The sequence below is a fragment of the Leptonychotes weddellii genome, chromosome 9 (assembly GCF_054177405.1).
Source record: "Leptonychotes weddellii isolate Sample4059 chromosome 9, ASM5417740v2, whole genome shotgun sequence".
NCBI classification, from domain to species: Eukaryota; Metazoa; Chordata; class Mammalia; order Carnivora; family Phocidae; genus Leptonychotes; species Leptonychotes weddellii.
This window is the reverse complement of record NC_138377.1, coordinates 85767077-85773382: the sequence shown is the minus strand read 5'-3', so window position 1 is coordinate 85773382 and position 6306 is coordinate 85767077. Positions and strand designations below refer to the sequence as shown.

Genomic DNA, 6306 nt, shown 5'->3' with positions numbered 1-6306 from the left:
TGAATTTATAGAATCAAGTGGTCAAGGAAAACTGAATTCCATATGCCTTTATTTTAATGTCTACTATATACAGGCATAGGAGATTTAAAAAGTAATAAACACTACTCTGCATTTAAAACATTCACCTCTTGTGTAGTAGTTGCATGCATCATCAGTAGAATTTAACAAAAGTAAGATTTTGTTAAATGCAGTGATAGTATGGTATAATCGATGGTATTAAAAAATAGAGTTAGATGAGAGAGGGTTCAGTAGGATAAAATATTCTTACTGGCAAAATTCAGGATGGTGACCTTAACAAAAATCAAGGGAAAGGCAGGGCTATTGATCCAAATACACTTAATGGTATGCTTACTGGGAAGTCTTTATTCCCACTAGCAGTCTTTATTCCCAACTAGATTCACAGTTGTTGATGAGAGTAAGCCTTGCCAGTAATGAGAATAATTAGGGGAAGATGGCTTAGGTCCAAATTTGCTTGATTGGGGAGTGGGATTTCCACCAATCACAATTCTCTCATCGAAATGCAAAGGTAGAAGAAAGAATATAAAGTAATAATAGGGAAGAAGAGGATGGGCATGTTGAGAACTGGGGCAGAGGACCAGGAACTGCTGTGTTAGTTTTAGAAGAAGGCTCTGTACCCTGAGTTGACTCTGAATAATGGCCACGTCAGGAAGAGGATTAGAATAGTACTGGGTGTGGGGTTCCTCATACCTCACTTAGCCCATATTTTGGCTCCTATGTCTTAGCATCTGTATCTGTGTACTTTCTCATTATAGGATGAAGTTTGTTTTCCCCTTTGGATTCATCCCTTTCCATATAGTTAGGGAATTTGTTCTAATATATACCCTTTCTGTCAGCATCATCAAACTCTTCTTTTCCACAGGCTGCTTTTCCTGTGACTTTATACAGGCTTATGACTTCCTTAAAGCAGCAGCAAACAACCTTGGAGAAAAGTTTTTGCAGTAAAACAAAGAGTTGATCTTTCAGTGACCTAAAGAGCTCATTCATAGTCTAAGAAAAAAAGTCATTAGGTAAGTGAATGAAGAATGTAAATACTCATTTTATAAGAATAATAATATAAACAGTTAACAATGCAAAAATCCTTATTCGATAATAAAAAATAAAGCAGAAAAGTACTATTTTTTTTTTTTTGACCACTAAAAAGATTTAAGAAACATGGTAACCATTGCCAGCTAATCTCACCCCTGGTTTTACTATTTTGCTTACCCGTTTCCCTCCCCTCCAGTCCCTCATTTATTATCCTGTTGTGTGATATGTAAGCCCACTCATATATATGGTGGAATAAGTGAACACACATTTTAAAAGCATTAACTGGTTTTGCACTTATGTGGTGGAACAAATGTATGCTCCCCCCCCTTTTTTATTATATTCTCAAAATTTTCTTGAATGAGCAGAAAAATTTTGAGTTTAGAAAAATCCAAACAAGTAAAATAATGCTTTGTCTACCCTGCTGTTCTTCCTTTTAGCTGCCATCTGTCCATCAGCTCACCACCCCCACTCTGCTAGATCTTCTCTCTGCTCTTGTCCTTTCTGACTTTTGCAGTCTGGCTTCCTGTTCTTCTTGCCAGCTCAGTGGCCTTTTTTCAGTCTTTATCTCTCATTATGTCTTCAACTCTTCTTGTTACCATGATTCCTTTGAAGTTTGGGAATTCTCATTCATTCCTTTTTGAGAGCTGCCTTTGTCACCTATTCTGCCAGGCATTGGGGATTCCATGGGCAAAGATGCAAGGTCCTTGTTTTCATGGATCTTATTTCTGATGAACATTTTATTTTTCCTGTTGCTTTCCTGTAGATGTACTTTAATTTTGAATTTCCAGACACTTATTTCTCAGCCATCCTTTTTTTTCCCCCTCTGTTCACTTCTTTGCCAAAGAAATAGATGGGCTGACCAGACAACTCGAATCACATCTACTGATTCGTTTGCTAGAGTACAGCAGCTACCGCTGTCATTGTACACTTGGCATTTTCACAGTAATCCTTCTATGCCATAGTGCCTTGCTACCTCAGTTGGCTTTCATGTCTAGCTAATCTACTTCTTTGGGTAGTAGATAGCACCTGTTCCTTCATTCCATCAGGCTAGCAATATTGGTTTCATATTGGATTTTTCTTTTTTAATCCCTGTGCCCAATATTTTAACAAGTTGCCAAGTTTGCAATGTCACTTACGTTTCTCCCTGTCTTCTACTCCCTATGTTTCCACTGCCAGGACCATAGTTCAGTGCTTTACCATCTCATTCCTGTATTATTACAGTGGCACCATAGTTGCTGTCTGTCCCTGGCCTTTCCCCTTACTGAACTATGCTGTAATTGCTGCCAAAATAAGTCTTCAAAAACATCCTTTTCCATGTAGTCTCCTTCAAATAACCTATAATAATTTCACCTCGCCCACCATATCATTATCTAAAGATTTCTGTTAGGTTTCAAAGGCCTGTATAATCTAGCCCCATACAGTTGGTCCAACCCGATTTCTTTTGGTTCAACAGTGTTGAAGTCCCATCAGGCAAGCACTTCAGTGTCTGCCTTATATTTTGTGGTCCTCCTTTTATTCCTGCTTTATATTTTTTCTGGAATCTCTACTCGCCTGTATCCAAATCCTACTTAATCATGTTTTAACCATTTTTGAAGTCATAGCTCAAATCATTGTACTATAAAACATTCTTTAGCTACTGTAGTCCACATTGGCCTTTTTTTGACCTCAAACTCTATAGTGATGTCTTACAGTTAAGCACTTAATCACTTTAATTTTTGTCCTATGCTGTTCTAATGAACAATAAGTTCTTTGAAGCTGGGGGCAACACCTTTTGCATCTTTCTGTTTCTCATCTAGCAGTAAGTACTAGTGAATACTGTTTCTACTGCATTCTTAGAGACAGTTGATTTTTTCTACATATTAATGTTTCTGTATTTGACATATTTGATGTGGTAATTTTCTCCCCAAATAAGTTATTAAACTCATGCTGCATTTTACAGAATGGAGGACTTACAGCAACTGACTTTTTTTAAAAATTGCATAGGTGAAACTAAGTAATCACTTATTTAGAGTTTTGGTACTACTAATCAAATGTTTTTTTACTATATATGTAGAATAAAAAATAATTTATGTCCCAAGTGAGAGACACTGTGTCCCTCGTTTTAAAAATACTGAGCAAATGACTGCTACATAGTTTAGTAACCTTTTATGAATGAGTATACAGTGGTATTTAGTTAGGGTTTGTGGGCTAATCTGCATTCCAACCTAGTTCCCAAGAGATAAAGTTGGAATTTTGAAGAACCCCTTAACATTGACCTGGAGATAGCTTCTTTAAAGTTTGGTTCTGGTGGAGGGTTTGACCTACTTATTTTAGGAGCCAAGACCCAAGGCTAAGGTAACTTGTTGAGTCATGGCCAAAGCCTGAAGACGGCAAAGGAAACCTGTGAGTTAGGGTAACTAACTAACTGAGGGAGGGAGGTGGATTGATGGAGAAAGTAACAAGGGAATGAATAAAATAGGAAAGCAATTCTGAAGGCCCAAAGTGTTTCAGATTCATAAAATAGGTGACAGTCTGTTGGACCTTTCTATTTATCTGACATAGAGACTTTTTGTTTGTTTGTTTGTTTTTAGTCTGATATTCTTTCTTTCAGAGAGGTACAACTAGTTTTTAAAAGACCCTTTCAGCTTTAGAATTGTATTTATATGATGCTATTTGGTTTGTTAGAGCATGGTTCTCTACATTAGCGTCATATTAGCATCACCTTGGAACTTGTTAGAAATGTAAATTTTGAGGCTCCACCTCAGATTTACTGTAATAGAAACTCTGGGGGTGTATCCAGCAGTCTTTGTTTTGCTAGCCCTTCAGGTGATTCTAACACTGAAGTTTGAGAATCCCTTGCTTAGAGAATATATCTTCTACTAAACAATAGTAAGCCGCAGTCCTCTGTGGCAAAATTTTAGTATTCTGAACCCTTGAGTACCCCAGGTAGAGTTAATAACTCCTTTATTTTAATTTTCTAGTATTTGAATGTAATTGCTATAGCATTATTTACACTGTTTTGCAAAAGATTTTCACTAAACTGAATTCTTTAATCTCAGCAATTGAATATTAAATGAATTGATGGATGAATTGATAAATAAAAATTAAAGATAATGCATAGTCATCATTGTACTCAGCCCTGGTCAACAATTAAAAGACAGACACACACACACACATGCACACAAAATACCAAGAGATCACGTATGCAAGAAAGTATGGGATGTATAACCCAGAACCAGAGAGCTTCTACTTTGAAGGGCCAGATGGTAAATACTTTTAGCTTTGTAGGACATAGGGTCTCTGTTGCAACTACTTTACTCTGCCATTGTTATCAAGAAAGTAGCCACAGACTATATATATATATATGTATACAAATGAATGAATGGCTGGATTTGTTCCATTACTGGCAGGATTTGGCCCTTGGGCAGCAGTTTGTGGACCTCTATATCCCAAACTACTTGAAGAATACAATAATGGTTCTCAGTTCTCCCTTAGGTAACCCCAGGATTATGTGTAAAGCGTATTAGAATGCAAACAAGTAAGAGTTATATTCCGGGGATAGTTTTACCTTAGTGCCTGTGATGATAATAAAGTATATTGACTTATTGTTTCTGGTGTGACACATAAAGAGCTTGGAAGTCCTCACTTCTGTCATCCCAACAAGAAAAAAAGTGAACAAACTGAGAATCAACAGTTCTTCTTAGATGCGTCAAGAGAATTGAGGTCTCAGGGCAGAGTGCTGCCTGGAAAATTGGAGATAGGCAGATACAGAGAATCAAAGCTTATGGGTAGCAGAAGTCTAGGAGTAGAAGCCCCACAGATGAAGCCGCTCTACGTAGGAGCACTTTAAGCTTAATTAATGAATTAACTGCTGGAGGCTCTGGGTGGGCTAGCTTGAGAGAGTTGAAAACCAAGGAGGTTGAGTCTTGGGGGTGGGGGTGTCCCCTCACTTTCTTGAGTCTTACCTCCAGAAGCCCTACCAGGTTCTCCCTGTGAGGATCAGAGAAAAATCTTTTACTGCCTGCATAGTGAGGGAGGATTTCAGGGGCTGGGGAGTTTGCAGGTAGGGCCAAGGAGGGAGGAGGAGAAAAGTAATCATTTTGAAATCTACCCAGAGCTTTCTGTTCTCTTTAATAAAGTCTGTTTCAAGGGAAAGTATTTTACCTGAGCCTAACCAACAGGGGCTCTGCCAAAGCCTACTTGACCTGGGGGAAGGGAAATACCCCACATAGGCTCACTAAAAGACCGAGACCTAATCATAGGACAATAGAATGCCTCCTTCCAACTTTACCACCATGTCAGTAGGGCTTCTAAAACAAATGTAAGCCTCACACCTTATTTAAAGAGTTTCTAGGAGTTCCCAAGGAGAACATGGGAGACAAAAACAAGGACATTAGAGAAAAATGTAGCCTTAGATACCATAGCTACAGCAAACAATAAACACAGCCTAACTCCTAGTCGATAAACATAAAACTCACACTAAAGGCCTGTCTACCTCCATTCCTTTTACCCAACATTATGTCTGGCTTTCAACAAAATATTACAAGGCACACTTACAGACAAAAAACCCCACGATCTGAAGAGGTAAATGAAGCATAAGAACCAGACTCAGATGTGACATAGATTTTGAAATTATCATACTTTGGATTTAAAATTATGATTAATATGCTGAGGGCTCTAATGGAAAAAGTAGACATCCTGTAAGAATGGATGAGTAATGTAAGCAGAGAGATGGAAGCTCTAAGACATAATCCAAAGGAAATGCTAGAAATCAAAAACACTAACAGAAATGAAGAATGCCTTTGTTGGACCCATTAGTAGACTGGCCATGACTGAGGAAAGAATCAGTGAGCATGAAAATAAATCAATAGTAACTTCCACAACTAAAATGCAAAGAGAAAAAAAGTGAAAAAGATGGAACAGAGTATCTAAGAACTGTGGAACAGTTAGACAAGTTGAGACATATGCATAACTGGGATGTTGGAAAGGGAAGAGAGAAAGGAACCAGAAGTACTTGAAGTATAATAGGTGAGAATTTTCCAAAATTAAAGACCCCAAACTACAGATTCAGGAAGCTCAGAGATACCATGAAGGATAAATAACAACAAAAAGATCTACCCCTATGTATATTATAAAATTAAAGACAAAGATAAAATCTTGAAAGAAGCCACTGGGAAATAACCACCTTACCTACTGAGGAACAAGGATAAGAACTGTTTCAGACTTCTCTTCAGAAACCAAGCAAGGAAGGAGAGAGTAATGTTATTTAGAGTTGAAAGA

The 6306-nt window shown here is 37.7% G+C and overlaps 1 pseudogene across 1 annotated transcript in view; it reads left to right on the top strand.

Annotated features, from left to right (window-relative positions):
• Window positions 1–213: 213 nt before the first annotated feature.
• Window positions 214–6306, top strand: part of LOC145723520 (small ribosomal subunit protein uS2 pseudogene) — a 17895-nt pseudogene continuing 11802 nt past the window's right edge. The window contains exon 1 of the transcript XR_014148633.1: window positions 214–1028. The product of XR_014148633.1 is annotated as a small ribosomal subunit protein uS2 pseudogene (transcript). The remainder of the gene's footprint in view (window positions 1029–6306) is intronic.